This window comes from Saccopteryx leptura, chromosome 10 (genome assembly GCF_036850995.1).
Source record: "Saccopteryx leptura isolate mSacLep1 chromosome 10, mSacLep1_pri_phased_curated, whole genome shotgun sequence".
NCBI classification, from domain to species: domain Eukaryota; kingdom Metazoa; phylum Chordata; class Mammalia; order Chiroptera; family Emballonuridae; genus Saccopteryx; species Saccopteryx leptura.
In genome coordinates, this window is record NC_089512.1 from 67,230,334 (window position 1) to 67,253,114 (window position 22,781).

General features: G+C 39.6%; 1 protein-coding gene across 4 annotated transcripts in view; it reads right to left on the reverse strand.

Annotated features, from left to right (window-relative positions):
* MITF (melanocyte inducing transcription factor) overlaps positions 1 to 22,781 on the reverse strand; it is a 294,883-nt gene that overhangs the window by 87,472 nt on the left and 184,630 nt on the right. The gene's annotated exons all lie outside the window — the stretch shown is intronic.

Below are 22,781 nucleotides of genomic sequence, written 5' to 3' on the forward strand. Positions count from 1 at the left end.
CTACCTCTCAATCTCTACTGCAAAGCCAGTCATACTACTACCACTTGCCCACACCTCCCAGACTGCACCAGGGCTCCATCTCCCACTGCGGTCCCCACACCAGCACAGAGTAGACAACTCCAAGTTTGTAACACTTGACAAATGCCGAGAAAATAGGTCAGTTCACTGCCTACACCACATGAGCTCTTAATACAGGGATGGGAGACTACACAGCATATACCACATCTCAGAGGCTCATAGTACTGCCCACATTTTTCTGCAAATATCTGGATCAGACAGGTGGTGACATGTTAAAATCCTGTTTTCAGAATTTATTATAAAAAGAATTAGTTTCTTCATCTTGGTAAAATGTGTGCAGAAATGTATAACTATTCATAGGACAGGACCAGCTTCCCTGTCTCAAACTGACCAGAAGCTATCAAGAGAAAAATAATTCAGCACTTACTCACTTCCATGGGTTCGCACACTGTTCATTCAAAGTGTACTCTGATAAAGATAGTCTTAAAGAAAGATGAGCTATGGGTTGGGTTCCATGGGTTCGCACACTGTTGATTCAAAGTGTGCTCTGATAAAGATAGTCTTAAAGAAAGATGAGCTATGGGTTGGGTTCCATGGGTTCGCACACTGTTCATTCAAAGTGTGCTCTGATAAAGATAGTCTTAAAGAAAGATGAGCTGTGGGTTGGGTTCCATGGGTTCGCACACTGTTCATTCAAAGTGTGCTCTGATAAAGATAGTCTTAAAGAAAGATGAGCTGTGGGCTGGGGGAAGAATGGAGGATGCGCAGGACTACAGTCAGTGGCATACGGGGAAAAACAAACTTGGTTTCTTTAACTGGAAAGACTATACTCAAACCCATGACATTTATCTAAAACTTGACAAAATGGACATAGTAAAAAAATGTTATAAAAATGATAATTTTTATAAAGAGCCAAACCAGTTGCATTATTAACACATTATTCATATTTAGGAAAAAAAAAAAAAGATCCAAAAGCTAATGTTAACCCTATAGTGACAAAGTCTTACCAAAGATATACTGGATTTTTAAAAATCACTTTGGTTCTTATCACTGCTAATTTGGTTAAACAGTAGTTCCCTTTATCTAGCTGGTTGAGGAGTATATTGCTTGAAATTAAAACCAACCCAAGTCATAGATACATAAAAAGTTATACAGTAGCAGCTTTCATCCAAAGAACTCAATATACTTCACACATATCTCATTCAATCCTCACAATTTTTTTTTCTTTTTAATTGAAACAACTTTTCTGTAAAAGGGGACATGGGCTTTGGGCACTTAACGTATTTTAAGCTCACTTTCCTCTGTCGCTATTACTTTTCCAAGTGAATTTTTCTAATTTTATTAGGTAACAAGTCAGGACTTTCACAAAGTACTGTCTCTACAGTAGACATTGTAAATCACTTTCCACTCTGTCCATCGATCACATTTTCCTCAGTAAACACTGCCTCCTCCCTTATTCGTCTTAATTATGTTCTTGAGGAAATTAATCAGATATTCAAATCATAACTTCCTCTTAACATAGTCACCCATGAGGCTTCCTCCTTCCTGAAATTAGGGCCAGCTGCATGTTTTAGCTAGCTGTTTTATCTTCTTCTATTAGCTTTCATCCACTGGAGCTTAAAAAGGAGGCCACTGGCTTGCCAAGAGCCAGCCAGTGTCAGCTCCTGAGTCAATCAGGATGAGCACAAAGAACAAAGAACAGAGGTGTGGGAGGTGTCTGGTTAAACAGTGCCAAAAAGGATGAAAAGAGATACAGGTAATCATCCACACATTTTATGCAAAAATAATTAAAAAGACACTCTTGGAAGGTATGGGGTTTGGGGTGGTGTTCAGAAGGGAGAACATAGATAAGAACAAGACAGGGAAGTATCACTTTTTTTTTTAAATTCCAGAGGGAAAGGTTTTCATCAATGCCGCATCAGGGCTAGGTGGGGCCAGGAAGGGGCTATCCACCTGCTGGGGTCACAAGTGTGGCAGAGAAGGCTGCCTGCCTTCAGCCTCACTAGGGCCCGCCATTCCTTTATCTGAAAACCCATCAGTTCCTCCTTGTCCCTCCCCCCGCCACATCCAGGCCAGCAGCAACCAAGTCCTCTTAACACGCACAGGCTCCTTGGAGCGAAACCCAGGAAGGGACACATGGCAAGGCCTTCCTGAGTCCTCAAATCTAAGAACAGAAGGATGTAGGAGTAGGGAGTCTGCAAAGTGACTTTTAAAGAGGGAGCTGTCTGACAACACGCTTGCTTTGAATCCTGTCCCCTGGCAGAAATGATGGTGTCAAGGACAGACAACATCCAGAGGTAACTCAAACCAAAAGCCAGTGGCCCTTGAAATCATTACTGTCAAAAGTCACCTGCATTTGTTTCTCTTTTGCCTAACATTGGTTGATCCAGAAATTTAGGTCTCCTAAAATAACAGCATGTACAGTCAAAGAGGACATTATTCTCCTCAGCAGAATTTTCTCTGTGTAACTTCAGGAGAAACTTGCATGTCACTCGCCAAGGCAGGCAGAGGTCCCTATGAGCTGGCCTCTCCCGGTGAGCTCGGTGTGGCCACTCTCAGACCATGACAACATCCGCAGGGGAGGATGCTGCGGAGGATCTCCGGCCTGTGCGGGTCCGGAAAGGTGCGATGGGTTCACACCGCTCTCTACAGAGAGTAGCCTCATGTCTTAGAACTTATGTTTGATAGATCTGGTTACTCTGGTGAATACATGTCCATGGCTTCCCACTGCTCTTGGGACGAAAGACAAGAATCTGTAAGGCAGTCTACAAGCTCCTGTGCACCTCACAGCCACGGACTTCACCATTCTTGCCCTCGCTCTGCTCACAGTGCCCAGGCTTCCCCTTAGGTTTTCTGGAGCTGCCGAGCCCTGGGCCCCTGAGCTGCCGAGCTCCCAGGACCTGGCCACAAGTTCTTCCTTTATCCTCTGATGTGTTCTCTCACCACAGAATTCAGAGCTAACACCTTTGATATGTTCTCTCACCACAGAATTCAGAGCTAACACCTGTCTCCTTCAGCTCCAGGGTCACTTAGAGAATCCCTCCCTGCCCAAGCTCCTGCCCTCTCCTTTGCAATAACTATATTCCCACAGAAACATCTTTCTTTGCTTCATAGTATCTACCTTAGTTTTAACTGTCCATTTACCTTTCTGGGTGGTGCGGGAAAGACTGTTTCACTGGGTGTCCGTCTCCCCCACCGAACGGTAAGCCCAGAACAGCACTGGGTCTGGTTTTGCTCAGTGCTGGCTCCCGAAGACACAGATGCTCAATTACTATTTGCTGAACACACAATGTAGATGTCCTTGTTTCCATTTCCTCTCTGCTCATTCATTCAACAAACTGGCGCCTCCACCCTTCCCCCTGCAATCTCCCAAATCTACTCTTTCAAAGGTCACAGAGGAAAAAATCTAATGACACTTGTCAGTCCTTAACTTTTTGGACATACAGGCCATGTCTACAGTTGATCAGTTGTTCTCCACCTCACAGCTTTTCTGCCACCCCAGGTTCCTCAAGTTTTGTTCCTCATTTTTCTCGCTCTTTATGGGTTTCCATACTCTTTCCTTCCCTCTACTGGTGTGTTCCAAAGTTCTTCCACAGCCCACATCTCTGACAGCACTTTCTCTGGTGGCCTCACATCCCCTCTGGATTAACAGCCTAGATTACTAAACCCCAAATGTGCAGCTCAAATTCTAGATTGGCTCTAGAAATAGATGGATTTCCCTCCTAACTGTAAGAGCACTGCCCATTTCGCCAGCCTCACCCCAGCAGGGCTAGCCTTCTCTCTGTTCTTTGCTTGCCCTTTCTTGTCATAGGACCTTTCCACATACAGTTCCCTCTACCTGGAATACTATTCCCATGTCCCCTTGCCAAATTAAAATCTCTCACTCTTCAGGTCACAGGACAGGTAAATACAGGAAAGCTTTCTCTGGCTCTTCACAGCAAAGCCTCCCTTCACTGACTCCCACAGCACTGTGCCCTCTCCTTTCTGGGACCTGTCAACACTACAACCCATCTGCACTTCCATGATTATCTGATCAACATCTGTCTCTTCTACTAGCAGTAAGGTTCACAAGGGCACATGAAAATCTTCAAAGCAAGGGCAATGCCTTGCACTTTGTTGGTACTCAATATTTGTTTTGTACATTAACTCCTACTCAATCTCTTTGTAATAATTAAAAAAGAATAATTTTGAAAAGCACAGGCTTTGAATCATGTAGTGTGTTCATTCATTCACTTGTGTTAAATAAAAGTCTATTGATGAGGGATTACTACATACTGGACACAATGTAAAATAGGACCAGAGGTAAACAGAAGAGATATGATCCAAACACTTAAATACCTGACTCTTAGGGCCACTATACAGTAGGCATGTGTATAGAACAGTGGGTTAGCAAACTTTTTCTATAAATATCCAGAGAGCAGTTATTTTCAGCTTTGCAGGCCATGAGGTCTCTTTATTCATTTTAGAGAGAAGAGAGAGAGAAAAGGAGAGAGAGAAAAGGAGGGGGAGGAGCAGGAAGCATCAACTCCCATATGTGCCTTAACCAGGCAAGCCCAGGGTTTTGAATTGACGACCTCGACATTCCAGGTCAACATTTTATCTAGTGTGCCACCACATGTCAGGTCACCATGAGGTCTCTGCTACACTAGTTCACTGCCTCAGTAATGTGAAAGCAGCCAGACACCACTGGAAATGAGTAAGCAGAGCTGAGTTAGAATAAAACCTTATAGAAATAGGCAGCAGGCAGGATCTGAGGACACTGTTTGCCAACCCCTGGTCTACAGCACTTTCTGAATCTCTATTATATTCAGTTTTCTTCTGTGTGAAATATATAGTATCATGGATTCTTCCTTTTCCCTTTTATCTAACAAGGTTCCATTTTCTTTTCCCCTTAACTTTATTTTAACAAATATTTTCTCTTATGCCTCCTAAGACTTCTAGAGTCAAAGTCCTTTTTTTAAAGTTGATTTTAAAGACAGAGGAAGGGGGAGAGAGAGAGAGAAACATCGATTTGTTGTTCCACTTAGTTGCCTTTTTAATTTCTTCCTTTTTTAAAATTATTAAATGAGAAACAGGGAGGCAGAGAGACAGACTCCCTCATGCACTGACTGGGATCCACTAGGCAAGCCCACTAGGGGTGATGCTGTGTCCATCTGGGGCATTGCTCCGTTGCTCAGCAACTGAGCTATTTTATTTTAGCACCTGAGGTGAGGCCATGGAGCCAACCTCAGAGCCCAGAGCCAAATGTGCTCGAACCATTTGAACAAAGGGGAAGAGAGTGAGGTGGGGGTGAGGGAGGGAGAAGCAAAGGGGCGCTTCTCCTGTGTGCCCTGACTGGGAACCAAAACCTGGACTTCTACACGCTGGGCCGACGCTCTACTGCTGAGCCTAACGGCCAGGGCCCCAGTTATTTGTTCATTCATCATTGATTCTTCTAAGTGCCCTGACTGGGAATCATTCCAAACAGATTGGGGTGACATTCTAACCAACTGAGCTATCCAACCAGGGCCAATGGAGCCCATGCTTTCATCGTTTACTCCCCAAATGATTGTAATAGCCTCCCGTCTCCAACCACAGTCCTCCAACCCCATCCCCCCATCTCCACCAGCTGGAGGCAGCATCTGCATGACCATCCCTCTCCTCTAAAATGAAAATAAATGATCAAACACATGGACACATGCTCTCTCAGTCCATCTTCTAGTATCTTGCACTTCACCGCATGGACACAAAGAGAAATGTGTTTGCACCACGCCCTCTGCACTTCAGCTTCCCTGGCAGCAGAGCACAGTGAAAGCAGGCAGCCAGAAAACCTGGTCCCCTGGCCCTGCAGGAGGGATGATGCTGTGCAGATACTGGCTGATTTCAGTTCAAGCCTTTATCTATGGCTAAGGCTTTCTCTTTAAATAACATAAATGTAAGATAACAATTGCCCCTGACTGCTCCAACAGTTAGCATGTGGTAGAAAATGAAACAAAAGACATTCCATGTTACTCTAGTATGAGTTCTTTATTGACCAATAACATTTGAGCTATTCACATTAATACTGTGCCCATTTTACAGATAAAGAAACTAATTTTATACTAGAGACTAAGTCACCTTAGCCTAATGATAGAGTTAGAATTCAAAGCAGGCTGTTCAATTTCAGATTTGCATATTTAAGGAAAAAAGAATGGAGGAAGGAAGAGGACCATCTATAAAGGTGTCCTCCAAAGGGGAAAAATAGAAAAAATTGAAAGATGACTAAAAAAGGAAAGCTTTTGAGAGAATACTAGTCAACACAAACACATACGCGCGCGCACACACACACACCCTTAGAAAGAGAATTAAAATCAGTATTAGTATGTAAACTAAAAGAAAATGAACAAAATATATGAAGAAGTAAGTTTCATTTCAAATTCTTCTTGTCCTACCCTTATACTCACTGATCAATCATAAATATTCTTAGATTCTTAGCTGTGACTGGTTTTCTGCTTAATAAAGGAAAGAAGATAAAAGCGCCAGAATATTCTGTGACCACAAATTAGGTCAGAGATGAAATTTCATGTTAGTGATTTAGTAAACCTGAGAATTAAGTATTTTTTCAAAACTAAGTAAGAGGTGAGAGGCAGCGACACAGACTCCAGCATGAGCCCCAACCAGGATCCACCAGGCAGCTCCCTAGTGGGCTCTGCCCATTTGGAGCTGCTGCTCCATTGCTTGGCAATGGGCTATTTTAGCACCTGCAGTGAGGCCATGGAGCCATCCTCAGTGCTGAGGATTGAACCATTTGAGCCATGGCTATGAGAGGAGGAGGAGGAGGAGGAGGAGGAGAAAGGGAGAGAGGGAGAGAGAGAGAGAGAGAGAGATGTGAGTGGAAGAAATGGAGAAGCCGATGATCATTTCTCCTGTGTGCCCTGACCAGGAATCGAACCTGGGACTTTCACATACCAGGCCAGGGTTCTACTGCTGAGCCAACCGACCAGGGCTAGAATTCAGTATTTAATAATGTGTTATAAGACATCTGTGCAAATAAACTCAAGGCAATTTTATCAACCAGTAAGTGACAGCTGTTGTAACAATATAACTACAATACAACATGATATAATATGCAAAATAATATAATAATATATAAAATAATCTAGATAATGATAAAAGAGGTTTTCCAACTCACCTTTTGCCACCCTGAAGGAGAAGGTGGTCCCTGAAGCTACAGTAGAACTTTAAGCATTAGTACACTGAGGTTCTTTATCATGACATCCGTTTTGTATATTTAAAATAAACCTAATGTCTTTCAAGGAATTTTGAAGTCTTTTGTTGTTTTCACCTTACCATAAATGAAATTTCAGTGATCCGTAAGTAAGCATGTCTCAAGGAAAAAGATGCTAGTTCACTGGCCGTCCGAGTTAGGAGGAAGGAGATGGGCGGCTGAGGCTCAGAAAGACAGCCTCCTCCTGGCCGTGGGCTGGGTACTGCAGCTGATTTCAGGGCTGTAGTACTGACTGGACGTAGTGAACACAGTGGACATTTTAGGATCCACCGAAAGGTATATCTCAAGACTGCATATCACAAAAATAAGATAGATAAATTATTAGCAAAAATACTCAAAGTGACATGTTTCTAAAAGGTAAAAATAATAAAAGGAAAAAACTAAAATATAAAAGGGAAAGATTAAAGCTTTATTTCATTATAAGATACGGGAGGGAGAACAGCAGATCTTAAACTAAAAAAGAACATATCATGTAAGGAAGAAGTCATGCAATCTCCACTCATGTGAGACTAGATAAAAACAATTATGCGATTTGATTAGAGGCAGAAACTTTGAACAGATAGTGGTTTCCATCAGTTGACGGCTTCTGTAAAGCAGGCCCTGGGGCTCAAGGATGAGAGGCTATGATTAAATGTCCTTCGAATCTCTACTTGCCTAAAAATAATTCTCTCAGAAGTGAACAGTTAATAAAATCATATACAGTATTGTCATTGATTTACCCAGAGTTCCAGAACAAAACTGTTGACTTCTTAGCTTACAAGTTAAAGGGTAATTTCAGAATCAATAAGAATTTTGATAGCCTAGCACCCATTAATTTTTCTTGAAAACTCAACCCTAATTTTCACCATTTTCCCCAGAATTTTCTATAAGTAAGCATTTAACAGTTTCCTAATTTGGCTTTTAATCATCAAAATGACTTCTAAAAATTTTACATAAGTGTTAATTTGGAGGGAAGTTAAAAACTGCCCAAGCATCCCACCCACTGTCCCACAAAAAAAAGTCACTGTAAAAGAACCTGCATAGCCAGGTGATTTTTAAGAATAAAAATTCCTTGCTGCTAAAAGGTAGCTCAACAGTTACCAATTAAAATAATCTATATATCCCACATACTCATCTAGAGAAATTAATGCCAGAATCAACTTTCCTTTTGCCAAAGCATTATCATTTCAGCCATTTCTCAAGAACCCAGTATGTAACTCTGTCACTGTGGACTTGGTGGAACCTCTGGTTGAAGCGCTGGTGACAGTGATCAGCATCAGTAAGTTCTGTGCCAGTGCTACGTGCTTTGCCAGCAGCATGTCCTGTAGTTCTCACAGTGACACTACAAGCTAGGGATTTTCCTTATCCCCATCACGTAGACAGAAGAATTGAGCTTGAAAGAATCTGCACACGCCCATCTAGCTCTGGAGTCCATGCCCTATATGAATGCCATGGCCAGACAGACAACAGGTGTGGCACACAATCAAACATCTGTGGGCAAGGGTTCTCTGAATGACTTTTAAATGAAAAATGGAAATCCGAACAGAGAAGCAAAGTAGATCTAGGAAACAAGGGTCATGCTCAGTGCAGAAGTTTACAAGGCACATCTTGGGGTTATTTCTGACTTTTTCCTCTCACAGAAGGGGAGAAGGGCAGTAACAAAGGTAGCGTGTCTTCTGGCAGAGGAAGAACGCACCTCACAGTCCCCACTTGCAAGCCCACCAAGTGCTAAGCTTGAGTGTGCATGCGAGTGCACATTCAGGGCTCCAGCAGCGGAAAGAGCTGCTCTTTCCCATGGAGCTTCTAAAAGTGAATGCTTTTTTTATTCCAACCAGGAGTTAAGCTGGCCACATGTACTGGAGATGCTGCCTTCAGGCAGAAAACTAATCCTGAAAGAGAAGAGGAAATGATGTTGTGCTGATGTCAATGCTGCAGTGTGAAGGCAAAGCCAAGACCACGAGCATGTCAGGAAAGACCTCTGACGCCAGACTGGACAGCAAGGGCCCGCTCCTGTGAGATTAGAGCAAATGGGGTCCATCATACTGTGAAGAGGCCATTTTGTGCTGTCAGTTAATAAACCAGATTTGGAAAAGAAAGAGTCAATTCTCCTTTTTTAAATAATAGAATTTAAACAATACTTGATAATTTTTAAAAATTTTCCTAAAAAGAAGTAGCTTTTAACCTTTTTAAAAAGTAAAATATTTCCAGGCCCTGTTTGATTAGGCATTGTGCTCTGAGTTCTCACTGATGATCAAAAATGAGGGAAAAGAATAAATGTAGGGCTAGAAGATGATAGATAAATAGATAGATAGATAGATGATAGATGATAGATAGATGATAGATAGATAGATGATAGATGATTGATAGATAGATAGATAGATAGATAGATAGATAGATAGATAGATAGATAAATGATGGATAGATATGAAGTACATATTTTATTTACAAACATTTGTGGACAAATAGATTTATTAACCTCCAGAGTTCCTCCAGAGGAACAGGATTCTGCAGCTTAAAGTGGGAACCACTGTGTAATTTCAGAGTTTCTTGTTGTTTTATTTGCAAATCCTCTCCCTAAGATTTAACAGGATTATTCTAGTTTTACCAACTTTGCATATAATGGAACATACCCCACGTACTCTAAAAAGATACTTTGCAATTTCCACTGATCAATTTTACACAGAACAAAATTTCCCTTGCTTGTCTTTCTCCTCCCCTCTCTCTCAAAGCGCCCACCTGCCAGACCATGGCTGCAGAGCTGCCTCGCCTCTCTGTGTGTTTATAAAGAAACATGGTTGATTTTCTTTGTACTAGCATTGCCCAATTTTTCTTATGTCTTACAGATTACTTCCCAGGTCTCCACAGCAGTGACTTCCAAACACAAGCGTGCATTAGAACAACACAGAAGAACAGGCCCACCAACAGCGTTGGCTCAAGACACTGGGAGGCACTCAGGAGTGTGAGTTTCCAACCAGCTCCCTGGTGATGCAGGGCCTGAGAACCTGGACTCCTCTGAGAACCAGTAAGCTACAGAATACTGTCCAAGAAATTCCATTTGGTCTATGTTTTACATACCTCAGGTGCGTGTCAAACTAAATTTTACATCAAAATTATCTATCCTTTCAGGCTGTTCTGATTTATCTCTTGTCCAAGAGTTATCAATAGCCCCACGTGTCAATAAAAATGGGCACAGTGACCCATACTCTTAACATTATATTATGAAGTCTATCAAGATTATGCCAATTAGTGAACTGAAAAAATCCTTGTGGTATATGATTTTAATGCAAATCTGGAAAGCTACTAGGAAAATTGAAATCGACTTTTATAATCACCTACATGTTTAGTAACATATTTTAAGATAATAAAATAATACACATTGAGGAAAATATATAATCCCAAACTAAAAAAACCATAAGACCTGACTACATAATGATTTTTCTTTCAGGAAGTCAAGGAATGGTTAATATTTTTCCTGTCTTAGTATCCTTGCTTGTTTAACAGAACAAGAATGCAACTTTACAGGCTCTTAGTAATTTATAAATATCATGTTAAATCTTTCCAACAGTTTACTAATTCCAATACAATAAACTCATTGTTTGCATTAGGAAATAACAAGGTCCCTAAACATAAAAAATTATAATTTAAGTATATTGTTTCTGGTTTAATGAATGGTCAGAAACTAGTATTAAAACAGTAACTTGAGGTGCTTGGTGACTAAGAAGTGGAGGAACACCTTCCCATTGGGTGACTGGCTGTGCTGTGAAGTACTACACACATACTGCAGTTAACTGAGCAAAGAAACTGCCTCAGTGACAACAGCACAGACAACAACATAACTAAAACTCCACCAAAAAAACTAGTTTGCAATACTCTGCACGCTCACTGAGTGCTGTTGAATGCATAATCAGAGAACAACCTAGGACTAAGAGTCTCCTCTTCCTCCAATGTCCTTTTTGTACAGAAAGCAATGATGAAATGCTGATATATTTATTACCAAGGCCTTAGACATCTTTAACACGCCGGCTTGGTGCTGTGTAAGTGCACAGTGTGTAGGTCTGAAAAGAAACTGGAGTGCACCCTGTGACTAACGAGTCAACAGCAGTCACCAAGGGTGACTTCATTGTGTCCTCCTGCCAGGAAATATCACCACACAGGAGTTGTGTCAGCTAACCTAGGCTCCAAGGCTTGTGAGAAAGAAATGACTACATATTTTGTTTTGTTTTTCTCATGTGTTCGTTTCCTTCCGTGGGAGCAGGGGAGCAGCAGGCAAACAGTGTTGAGTGGGCAGCACAGCAGCATGTAAAGCAGCAGGCAGACAACAGTGACGGCTGGAACAGGAGATTAATAACTGGGAGTGACTGTATAATTCCTTATCAACAACAATGAAACAGAGTCGTTTCTCAAGCACTTTCCATGGACCAGCACTGTGCTAACTGCTTTAAATCTGTGCTTCTATAGAGACCAGTGGGTCACATGTGGCTACAGGCACTGAAGGTGTGGCCAGTGCGACTGAGGAAATGCATGTTTTACTTTTATTTTCTTTAAACCTAAATCGAAAGACATAATTAATGGAAATCTTGTTCAAAACAGCTTGGGTATATAAATCTACTTTTTCAACTGTAACTATCATAAAATCTAAACACTAGTAGAAGAATTTTGATTAAAATATAGTGTGAAAATTCAGTTGTGCTTATAGGTATAAAATATACACCTCATTTTAAACAGTTAGTTTGAAAGACTAATATAAAGATTTACTATAAAACATAATTTTAAAGTCCTTTAAATAATTTTTATATTCATTATATGTTGAAATATTTTGGATACACTGAGTTAAATATACTACATTCTTAAATTTATTTTACCTGTTTCTTTTTACTGGTTTTAATGGGACTACTGGGAAATTTAATCTTCCTCTGTGGCTCATATTCTATTTCTATTGGTGGTGCTGCATTGGGTGAAGTATCTCATTTGACCCTGTCTCACAAAGACCCTGCAGAGCACTCCTTTGTCCATTTCACAGATGAGGACACTGAGGCCCAGAGAGAATAGGAAACAGGCCCAAGGTCACCCAGTTCAGAACTGGAGCCAGGCTAATCCCAGATTTTCAACAGGGATACTGATTAGGGTCACACCTCAATGCATAATGAAGCACATCAGTTGTCATTAATGGGAATTTGGCCTCAAATAATAATTCACTGCATTGTTTGGATACCAAGGTTACAAGGCTGAAGTCATATGGTTTTGTACTTCTCATAAATTCAATCTTTCAGGATTAACCTGACTGTCATAAGTATCACCAAACACTTAATAATGCCGGAAGACCAAAGGCCACCACTACAGCCTGTCTTACCAGACGAAGGATTCAAATTAAATTCCATCAAACCACACTGAGCCAATACTCTCTGACAAGCACCTCACATCCAAAACCTCCAAGAGCCTGGAGGTGGTTTTCCAATTTGCTCCCCCTTTCTCTTCACCAAGAGACAAAAGAAAGCTCAGTAATATGTTGAATGGGGTTAAAAAAAACCATGATAAAGTTAAAGAGGGGTCCATAGATGGCCCTTCAGAATTTGTAAAACACAAATACAAGACGGTGCATTTCCATTACTGCACAATATTGCTTTGTTTAAGAGCCAAATCTCACTCTTGAAACGTGTTGGTAATAAATCAACAGGCTTTATTTTAAATAACCAGTTTTATGAAATAAGCCAAGAGTTGAAAGAGGCAGGACTAATTACCAACATTCCTTGATGAATTACTTAGCAGCATGTGCTAAGTCAATGTGCCACCACGTCTTGATCCCCAGTTTTATCCTGTACTGATTTCCCAGGAGGTAAAAAGAACATGTGGCTAATTAAGGCACCACTCTCCACAGCCAGAAATACTCAAGGTAAAATTTCTTTCGAAAAAGAAAAGGTTCTTTGCCTGGTACTCATTAATCTAATTTTTACTACTTCACTAGAAAAACAGAGCTAATCTTGTCACCTTGAGGCATTCTCAACTACCATGCAGTGTTCAGAAAAAGAAATGTTACATATTTGTAATTTAGCCAATAAGAATTTCTTAAGCCTTTCCTAACCAGCAGGAATGTCTCTGGTTTGTCGCTTCTAATTAAGTCTCAACAAAATTTCTAGCTCCTAAATTTTAATTATACAAAATTCAGCGCCAACAGGGGAGATTACGACTAAGCTATGCCTGGTGGTAAAGTAATAGAAATCTGAATTGATCTTTTCATGTTGGGTCTCTTAACTACTTTTAAAATTATTCACAACCTAGTGATTCAAATACCTTTATTCATTTTTAATTTTCAGGATCCTTACACCTTGCTATCTTTCTTGTTGCAAATACTATTAGAGTTATATAATGTGTGTAATTCTATTATACTTACCTGACAGAAATGTGCTGCTCAAAAAGTTGCAAGTAAAAAGAACTTTGCTAAGGCTGCTAAATAAAATGCATGAAAGACAATCATTTTGATTACATTAAGAATAAACGCATATGCATAATACATAATAATGTATTAATAACAGTGCCTTTGACCACCATCATATCCAGTCCCAGATGTCATTACAGAGGTAACTGGTATAAACAGTCTGGTACATACTCATGTGACACCTTTTCTAAGCCATTCTCTCTTTTTTAAGAAAGTAATTAAAACATTTGTTTCAAAAAAAGAAAGAAACTACTACTTCAACAGCCTCCTGCTTCATTCGCTTCATAAACTCTGACTTTGATTAATCTTATTTTCACAAAGTTATAAAGCAATACACAAAAACATCTAACTTTATAACCAAGGTCTGAAAGACCATAGAACTGTTAAGGAGCTAAGTTTTTCTTCAAGTTCAGGCTTAGAGATGTCAATAAAAAGAGGCATATTCAGGGCAACAGCCAAGATTCTAGGCAGATTGAGGCTACAACCTTGAGCAAGGCCACTGTACTAATTTACATATTTTTAAACACAGATACCACCCATTCATTTTAATAAGGCAATGTTAAAATTAGATTTTGCTTCCATATTTCCATAATTTCTATTGTTTAAGAGCATACCTATAGAATAGCAGTTATCATCTGGTGTGTCACAAGACTTTTTAAAACATGTAATACTTTATTACTTAGGGGCACTAACCTCTTTTCCCTTCAATAGTCAATACAACAATAGCTATCCTGTGTAAATGAATCAAAATTAGCAGATGGGTGAAAAATATATTTTTTGGTGTGCCACAGAATCTTGGTAATTAGTTTATGCATGCCATAACATCTAAAGGGAAGTCAATCAGTAGTCTTTTAAATCTAAGTCCTTCGTTTAATTGTTGGGATTAACTAGGTAACATTCATAACGAATACCTGGTGACCTTTTCATATAGTAATTTAAGATTTATTACAACTGACATTATTCACCTCTCATTTAGAATCAAATATCATAAAACCAGTATCACATGAAATGCCATACAGCAGTGGTCCCCAACCTTTTTGGGCCACGGACTGGTTTAATGTCAGAAAATATTTTCACAGACCGGCCTTTAGGATGGGACGGATAAATGTATCACGTGACTGAGACGAGCATCAAGAGTGAGTCTTAGACGGATGTAACAGAGGGAATCTTGTCATTTTTTAAAAATAAAACATTATTCAGACTTAAATATAAATAAAACGGAAATAATGTAAGTTATTTATTCTTTCTCTGTGGACCAGTACCAAATGGTCCACGGACCAGTACAGGTCCGCAGCCTGGGAGATTGGGGACCACTGCTATACAGAGAACATTCTGAGGGATGTCAGATGGGAGGGCTGTTGGGGAGGAGGGTGAAAAGGGTGAAGAAATTAAGAAGTACAAATTGGTTGTTACAGAATACTCATGGGGATGTAAAGTACAGCTTAGGGAATACAGTCAATAATATTGTGATAACTATGTATGGTGTCAGAGAGGTACAAGATTGATTGAATGATCACTTAGTAAGTTATATAATGTCCAACCACTAGGTTATATACCTAAAACTAATATTGTATGTCAACTGTAATTGAAAAATAAAAAGTGATTAAACACACCCGCACACACAACAAACAGAAAACAACCAGAACTGAAGTTCTAACTTCAAGTGTTAAAATACAGTAAAAGCTCTAATATTGCAGGGGCAGGGAAAGAAAAACTACAAATGCCACCACAATTTCAGCAGAAAATTCATATTTAATAAGATGTGCGTGAGTCTATCAAATTGAGTATTTCAAAAATCATTTAACATAATACCAATGTATTATTAAAGTATATAGAACTGTAAAGCATAAAGAATTGTGATAGCCCGAGTCAACAGGATCTTTAGAACCTAAGTGATCTTTTTTCTTTATTGATTGATTTTAGAGAAAGACAGAGAGAGAAGGGTGGGTGGGGAGAGAGATAGAGACAGAAAGAAACATCAATTTATTGTTCCACTTGCTTTCATTGGTTGAGTTTTGAATGTGCCCTGACTGATGACTTAACCCAAAACCTTGGTGTATTGGGAAGAATGTAAGTGACCTTGAGTAATGATCTTTGGGCATTGTTTCAGAAGCCTTCATTCACGACAGTGCTTTTTAATCAATAATGGTGACTACACTAAACCATAAATTGCCATCATGGTCAATGTAAGAACACATTTAGTCTTTTGTCAAACATACCATGGAGACTCATGGAGATAGCATTCATTATTCAGATGGATGTCCTTAAGGATTCTGAATGCTTAAGACCACGCACCTCCTGCAAAGTCAGTGAGTGCCTCTGTCATCCTCCCTTCCTCCTCTGTTTTAATATTCTGTTACTGGCGACTCTTTAGAAATGTTTAGAGTACACCCTTGAACTCTAGAAAACAGAGAGGCAGCCAGGTAAATGGTTATAAGTTGCTAGGGTAGGTAGGATGTGGAGCCTCACTGTGTGACCAGGAGCTAGGGACAAATCTCTCTATGCCTCAGTTTCCCATCTGGAAGACGGAGCTTTTTCTACCTGTTCTACAGGGCTACTAGAGAGATAAATGAGATAAGAAACATGATGTGTTCAGCCTGCCATCCTATTCATCCAATAATTAACGTCCAGGCAGTCATTCCCTTTCCTCCTCCAAGTTCTTTAGGTAGTGCATTTATGCCAATAAATCCTGTTAAAGTTTTAAGATATGGCCTGAATTTCTATAATAAATATTTGCTACACACCCTAGGCTACCACATGAGTTGAGACTGAACATTGCTACCTGAAGTTTCTCAGGTCACCCATTCTAGGAGAGGTACTATCACCAAAATTAAGAAATCTGGGCCATGGAGTTTAATCAAGTGGGTTCAAATTCCAATGTATCACTTACTTCATTGACTGTGGGTGAGCTACTTAACCCCTTTCTCTCAGTTCCCACATCTGAGACATGGGGATGTTGGACATGCTAACAATGCCTGCGATTCTAACAGTTCTCCTAGGGAGACCCAGACCACCTGGAGTGTAGGGGTCACAATGATAAGAGCCTTAATAAATGGCCTCTGAACACAATACACAGAGTAGAGTTGGGAAAGATACTGAGTACCATACAGGAATGTTTCTCAACCTTTTGTTCATTATCACCCCCGTAAGGAGCTTTCTTAGACTATTTTTTTCCTAATTGCTTCTCCCTCAATCCCATCCTCATGAAATTTTAACAGGGACATATACTATATATCTGTTTACTATGGCCCTTTAAAGGGCCACAAACCATTGTAACATTGAAGACTTTTTTGCCCTCTAAGAACCAATTTCTGCCCCCCTGGGGGCAATGTCACTCCTGCTGTGGATGCAGGCTCTATAGGCTTCATCACACGAAAAAGAAGTTACCAGGCCCTGGCCGGTTGGCTCAGTGGTAGAGCATCGGCCTGGAGTGCAAGGGGTCCCGGGTTCGATTCCCGGCCAGGGCACACAGGAGAAGCGCCCATCTGCTTTTCCACCCCTCCCCCTCTCCTTCCTCTCTGTCTCTCTCTTCCCCTCCCGCAGCCGAGACTCCATTGGAGCAAAGATGGCCCGGGTGCTGGGGATGGCTCCTTGGCCTCTGCCCCAGGCACTAGAGTGGCTCTGGTCACAACAGAGCGATGCCCCAGAGGGGCAGAGCATCGCCCCCTGGTGGGCAGAGCGTCGCCCCCTGGAGGGCGTGCCGGGTGGATCCCAGTCGGGCGCATGCGGGAGTCTGTCTGACTGTCTCTCCCCGTTTCCAGCTTTGGAAAAATACAAAAAAAAAAAAAAAAAAAAAAAAAAGAAAAAGAAGTTACCATTCAAAGCCAGATTAAAAAAAAAAAAAAAAGGCCACTCCAAATTTCAATCCTCATCCTTAAGCCCAGACCTTAATATTCTCCTTAAAGTGTCACCCGGACCTCCAGTAGTATGCAATTGTGAGAATTGTGCAAATGAAATGAAAGTGCACCTAAGTGGCTTCTTTTAACAGCAGAAAAAGAGTTGAGCTGGTGACCCTCACAGAAATCCACAAGACGATTCCAGTGACTGCAAAGTCACACACTGATAGATAAGGGGTCCCTCTGACACCTGCATGTGCAGGTGCTCCTGATCACAGCTAGCCCTAACCTCCTGAGGAGATCACACCAGATTCTACTGTACCCCTTGGCCACATAAAAATGTCCTCATGGTCAAAGGAGGAGAAACAATTCCCATTTAGTGCAATATTACCAAGTGAACATGTGATTGCAGCAGATGTTTCAGTGTTTTTGGAAGGATGGAATTAATTCACAGGCTTAGCTCTGTCAAGGTTGAATAGTTTGTGTTAGATAGTTGCTCTCCATGAGTCTGCTCTTTCAAGTGGCCCAGACCTAAAAATCGAAGTGAAGATGACTTTCTTCAGCCATCATCTCATTACCAGTTACTACTACTCACTAAAAGCAATGCCAACAGAAAATGACATCTTAAACTTAGTAACAGGCATATGCTAAGATATGTGCACTACTTAGCCTGTGTTGTTTGATTGACTTCAGCAGTAATGTGGGACAACTCTGAGGAGCGCCTCGTTGTTCCAGCCCTGATATCACCGAGTCTCCACCCACAGGGCTGCACACAGCAGGGGAGGAAACAGGCCCCTGTGAGTGCCCAAGGGGCATCCTGGAGCCCCCGAACAGACTTACTGCTTTCTAATCAGAGTAACAAGGCCCCATTTGGACTAAGGAAGAATGGGGTTTGAAGCCATATTCTCAAAAGTGGAAACAACCCAGAAAGAGAAGAAATTTTATTTCTTCTGTTTCATTTGCAAATGTGAACAAAGAGAAAAATAGGGTTGAGGTCTACCTGACCAAAACTGCCAAATGTATTCTTCGGAGCCCCTCCCACACAGGAGAGCGCAGGGCTGGAAAGCAGCAAGGCCGGCAGGAAGGCTGGGCCCTGAGGTGACAGCAGCCCTCCAGGGACCCCACGAAGAGGAATTGTGAGCATAGGGGCAGTTTCCCGTGCAATTTTTCTGCTGCACTGTGAAAATCTGTTCCGAGTTAACAAGTATTGTCTGCATTTTTTTTAATCCATAAAAATGAGTTTTAAAAGAAAGAAAATTATCTTATGTATGACATTGAACATATCAAAGTGATACATACTACTGGGTGTCTCAAAACACAGTAGAGGATGAGGACTTTCTCTGGGAACCTGGAAAGTGAGTCCCTTTGTCCTGGAGAAGGATGTGACTTTACACACACAGAGTTTGATCCAAAAACAAAAGGACATTAAAGTTCATAAACAGTCCTGAAATCCAGGCTCACAGAATGCTTGTGTGACTCATACTTTAAAAAAAAAAAAGCATGATGGCCCACAAATGAACATGAGTAAATATATGATAGCCTACAGACTATGTTGTTAGAAGAATTCTCAGATGTTCTTTCTTATGGGGACAGTGCCTTTAGCAACAGCTTCCCCTGACAAAGGGACTGAGGCACACTGACCTGAGATGTGCATGTCTGCATGCTTCTCTCAGCCACTGTGAGGCTAATGTTCTGTGTTCCCAGCTAAATAAGTCAGGGTCAAGATCTAAATGCATAATGAGCTGTGGGAGTATCTCTCCTGATAATTTGTGACCCAACGGCCCTCTGAAAGTCCACACACCCTTTTCCGAGTGACTTTATTATAGCTAAAAAATAAGCAACACCTTGAAAATTCTAGACCAGGTAGATTTCGTAAGTTAGAGAAAGCCCAGCAATTTTGTCATCTCTCCTTGCCCTTATTAGCAAAAGCTCAAGGATGCTGGGTGTCTAACGGGGAACAAGGAAGAAGGACTTCCATTCCGACTCCCCTAATAACTATCCAAACAGCAGCCACTGTATGAGACTACCACCACATAAATGCCCAAGTGAACTGAGTGTACAATGCCGTGGGCCTTGCCCAAATGTGTTTCTGTATCTGATGAACAGCAAATATCATTTCCAAGTCTGCAATAATCTGCCTAATTCCTTAAACTGTCCGAGACAATTTGGAAAAAAAGGAAAAATTAAAAAATAGAATATTTAAAACTACTTAAAATATCCGAAAGTTAAAATCTTTTTTTTAAAGGAGGGGTTTAAATTCATATAACCTTCCTCCTAAGCACAGCAGAAAACTTCAATGGACAATCTATTCCAGGGAGAACACCTTGCCCTTAATTTTTTAAAACCCAAGGTGCAGAAAGGAAGGGAGAGAGGTAGTAATCCTTGGCAATTCCCTGCAAATTTTTAAACAGAGAAATGCTTTCTAAGTACAAACTATAAACTGTCAGAGTGCACGCTGTGAAAAGGAGTGGGGAGAGACATTAGGATGAACTTGCCAGTCCAAGATCGGAACAAACTAAATCAGCATTAGACAGATGATACAGTAAAAACACAGGATTGATGTGAGTAAGGCCAATAACATAGTGGCTGGTACACAACACTTCTTTAGCTGTGAAACCTGACATGTGTCTACAAAGTCTACTCCTGGGTCCTCTGTTTTTATTTGGAAGCAAGCTAGATCAAATTGCAAACCTCAGGTCTGTATGACTCCTATGTCAACAAAACCCACCTGTAGAAGAAACTGCTTCTATTAATAGCTCTTATTGACTCTTTTTAATAATGCATAATTTAAAATACAAGATGTGTTCTCTACTACAAAAATGTATTATGTGTTGTATTGGTTAATGTATAAGGATATAAAAGCAACCTTAATTGAGTAGGGTTGTTCTTAAACCCGAAGATCTCTCGAGTGCTGAAATAATAGATAGCAATAAAAATAATCATTCCATGTCACCCAACATTAAAAACAATAAAAGAAATAAAGCCATAAATTGATTAAACCAGTATAGAAACCAGAGTCTGACACCACAAACCTTCACAAATTTACAGACTGAATGACGACCACAGGAGGAAAAGGAATGTAAATTTCCACCCTCTAATGCAAATTCCAAAGATTAGACCTGGTTTACATATGCTGTGAACTATTTTTAAATATGCTTTATAACTCTTCATAATTTTTAAGCATAACTCTGCTAAATATATATATATTTTATAAAAAATTATATTTATATATATTATATATACTGCTCACAAAAATTAGGGGATAATTTATAGCTTCATATTCATTTTGAAATATCCCCTAGTTTTAGTGAGCAGTAGTTTAACCAGAAAACACTAATTTAGCTTTTCAAAACAGTCATTCAACCCACTGACAGTATAATGTTGTTAACTTGAGCTTATGTGTGTCATCTTCTATCAGGTTCTTGCAAACCAGCGGGCGATGGAAGGACTTAACTAGGGCTCTCTAGCACATGCACACCTCAACTTCCACTGAGAAGCAGGTATGTTCCAATTCAGCAATTCAAATCTTTAAAAAATAAATGAGGAGTTTATTCAGGCTACACTATGAGAAAATATTTATTCAATATAATCTGTATCATAATATGCTCAATTCGTATACCCGATATTACTCATTCATTGAATATGTAAATTCATTGGAAAATGGTACAAGATCAAGCAAATTAACTGTTTTTGTTATTAACCATTGTCTTTACAAAATAATGCTTAAGATTTAAAATGAAATGGGAAAAGATTATATTTATCTCACCTTTCTATAATAAATATCTCATAATATATTTATACATACAATTTTTGAAAGTACATAAGAACAAAGTCTTTAAGTATCTGAAGCAATCATTTACATGGTTCTCTCCTTAAAAATGTTATTTGAATTTCTTATAATGTCATATAAAATCATATTTTTCTACTTGGTCTTTCACTTAAAATTACAAAAATCTGTCTAAGCAGCTATCAAATTCTCCTCATTGCTATGCCAACATTCTTGTTCTTTGGTTATATGACGCACTTCACTACTTTACATAACTGAAGTAAAAAATGCACACATTAGAAAACAACTATATTTAACATGAAATAAATTTACCAATTGCTCATTTGTAGTTAGATTTAGTCTCCCAGTTTAAATAATTTATTTGTGCTTTAACTTAGGACATTTTTCTGGCACATGAAAGTAAAGGCTGCAGTTCGGGTCAGTGTTACAGGAAACCACACCTGAGGGAGATGCGTATATGACTCTAACCATGTAGTAGAGATTTTTAATGTTAATCACTTTCAAAATAATGTATCTTAAGTAATAAAAAAATTTTAGGAATGATGCTGATTTCTAAGATAATAGGGAAATAGTTCAACACATTTTTATTTGGGTAATTTCTCCACCATGGAATATAATGTCCTTAATAGGAATACTGACTTCAATTAATATACGTTAATATATTAAATTTTACCTTTGAACTGGACATAAACTATTCACACAAACCCATGATATTTCTTCTAAAACTTGTCCTTCAGATCTAAAGAGTTGACTATTACAGTGAATAAAATAAGATATATCTCTCCATGTTTTATTACCAATTCATACAACTTTAAATAATCTAAGGTATAGACAAAACAATTATGATTTCTATGAACAGGAGACCAGAACAAGTCTTAAATAAACCTTAAATCTATAAAAACTTAGTGATTGTCAATCTTCACTCAAGTAGAACAGAAAGATTTAATATATAATCTATCCCCAGAAGAAAACCTTGCCTTTACTTGGGGACAGTAAAAGGAGAAGGGATAAAATATTCATTAATTGAGGCAATATCCAGAATTTCAATCAACTTGAGTAAAATTTTATGCCAAACTGTTTGGGTCTTTTTTGCGCTAACTGAATTTTAATTTTTTTCCATGAAAGAATTTTATTATTTCATCACTACATTTTTAAAAGGTCTTTGTAAATATAAAACAATTGACTTTAAATATGTTTTTTTAAAGAATCTCTTTCTTACTTCCTAGTAAGGATTATATGTTCTTCCCAATTATAACTTATCAGCCCCTCTATTTGCTTTAGTAGTAACTTTAAATATCTGGAGATTTATTTTTGACCACACAAGTGAATGCAAACACCACAAGTGAATCACCAGTGTGTAAAGTTCACACTGTTTAGTGAACAGTTACACTCAGGACTCTTCAGAATTTATCTATTAGGTGAAAGGGTTAAAAAATTTTTTTTAAGTAAGAGAACTTCACTTACTTTCCTTGCATCAGTCAT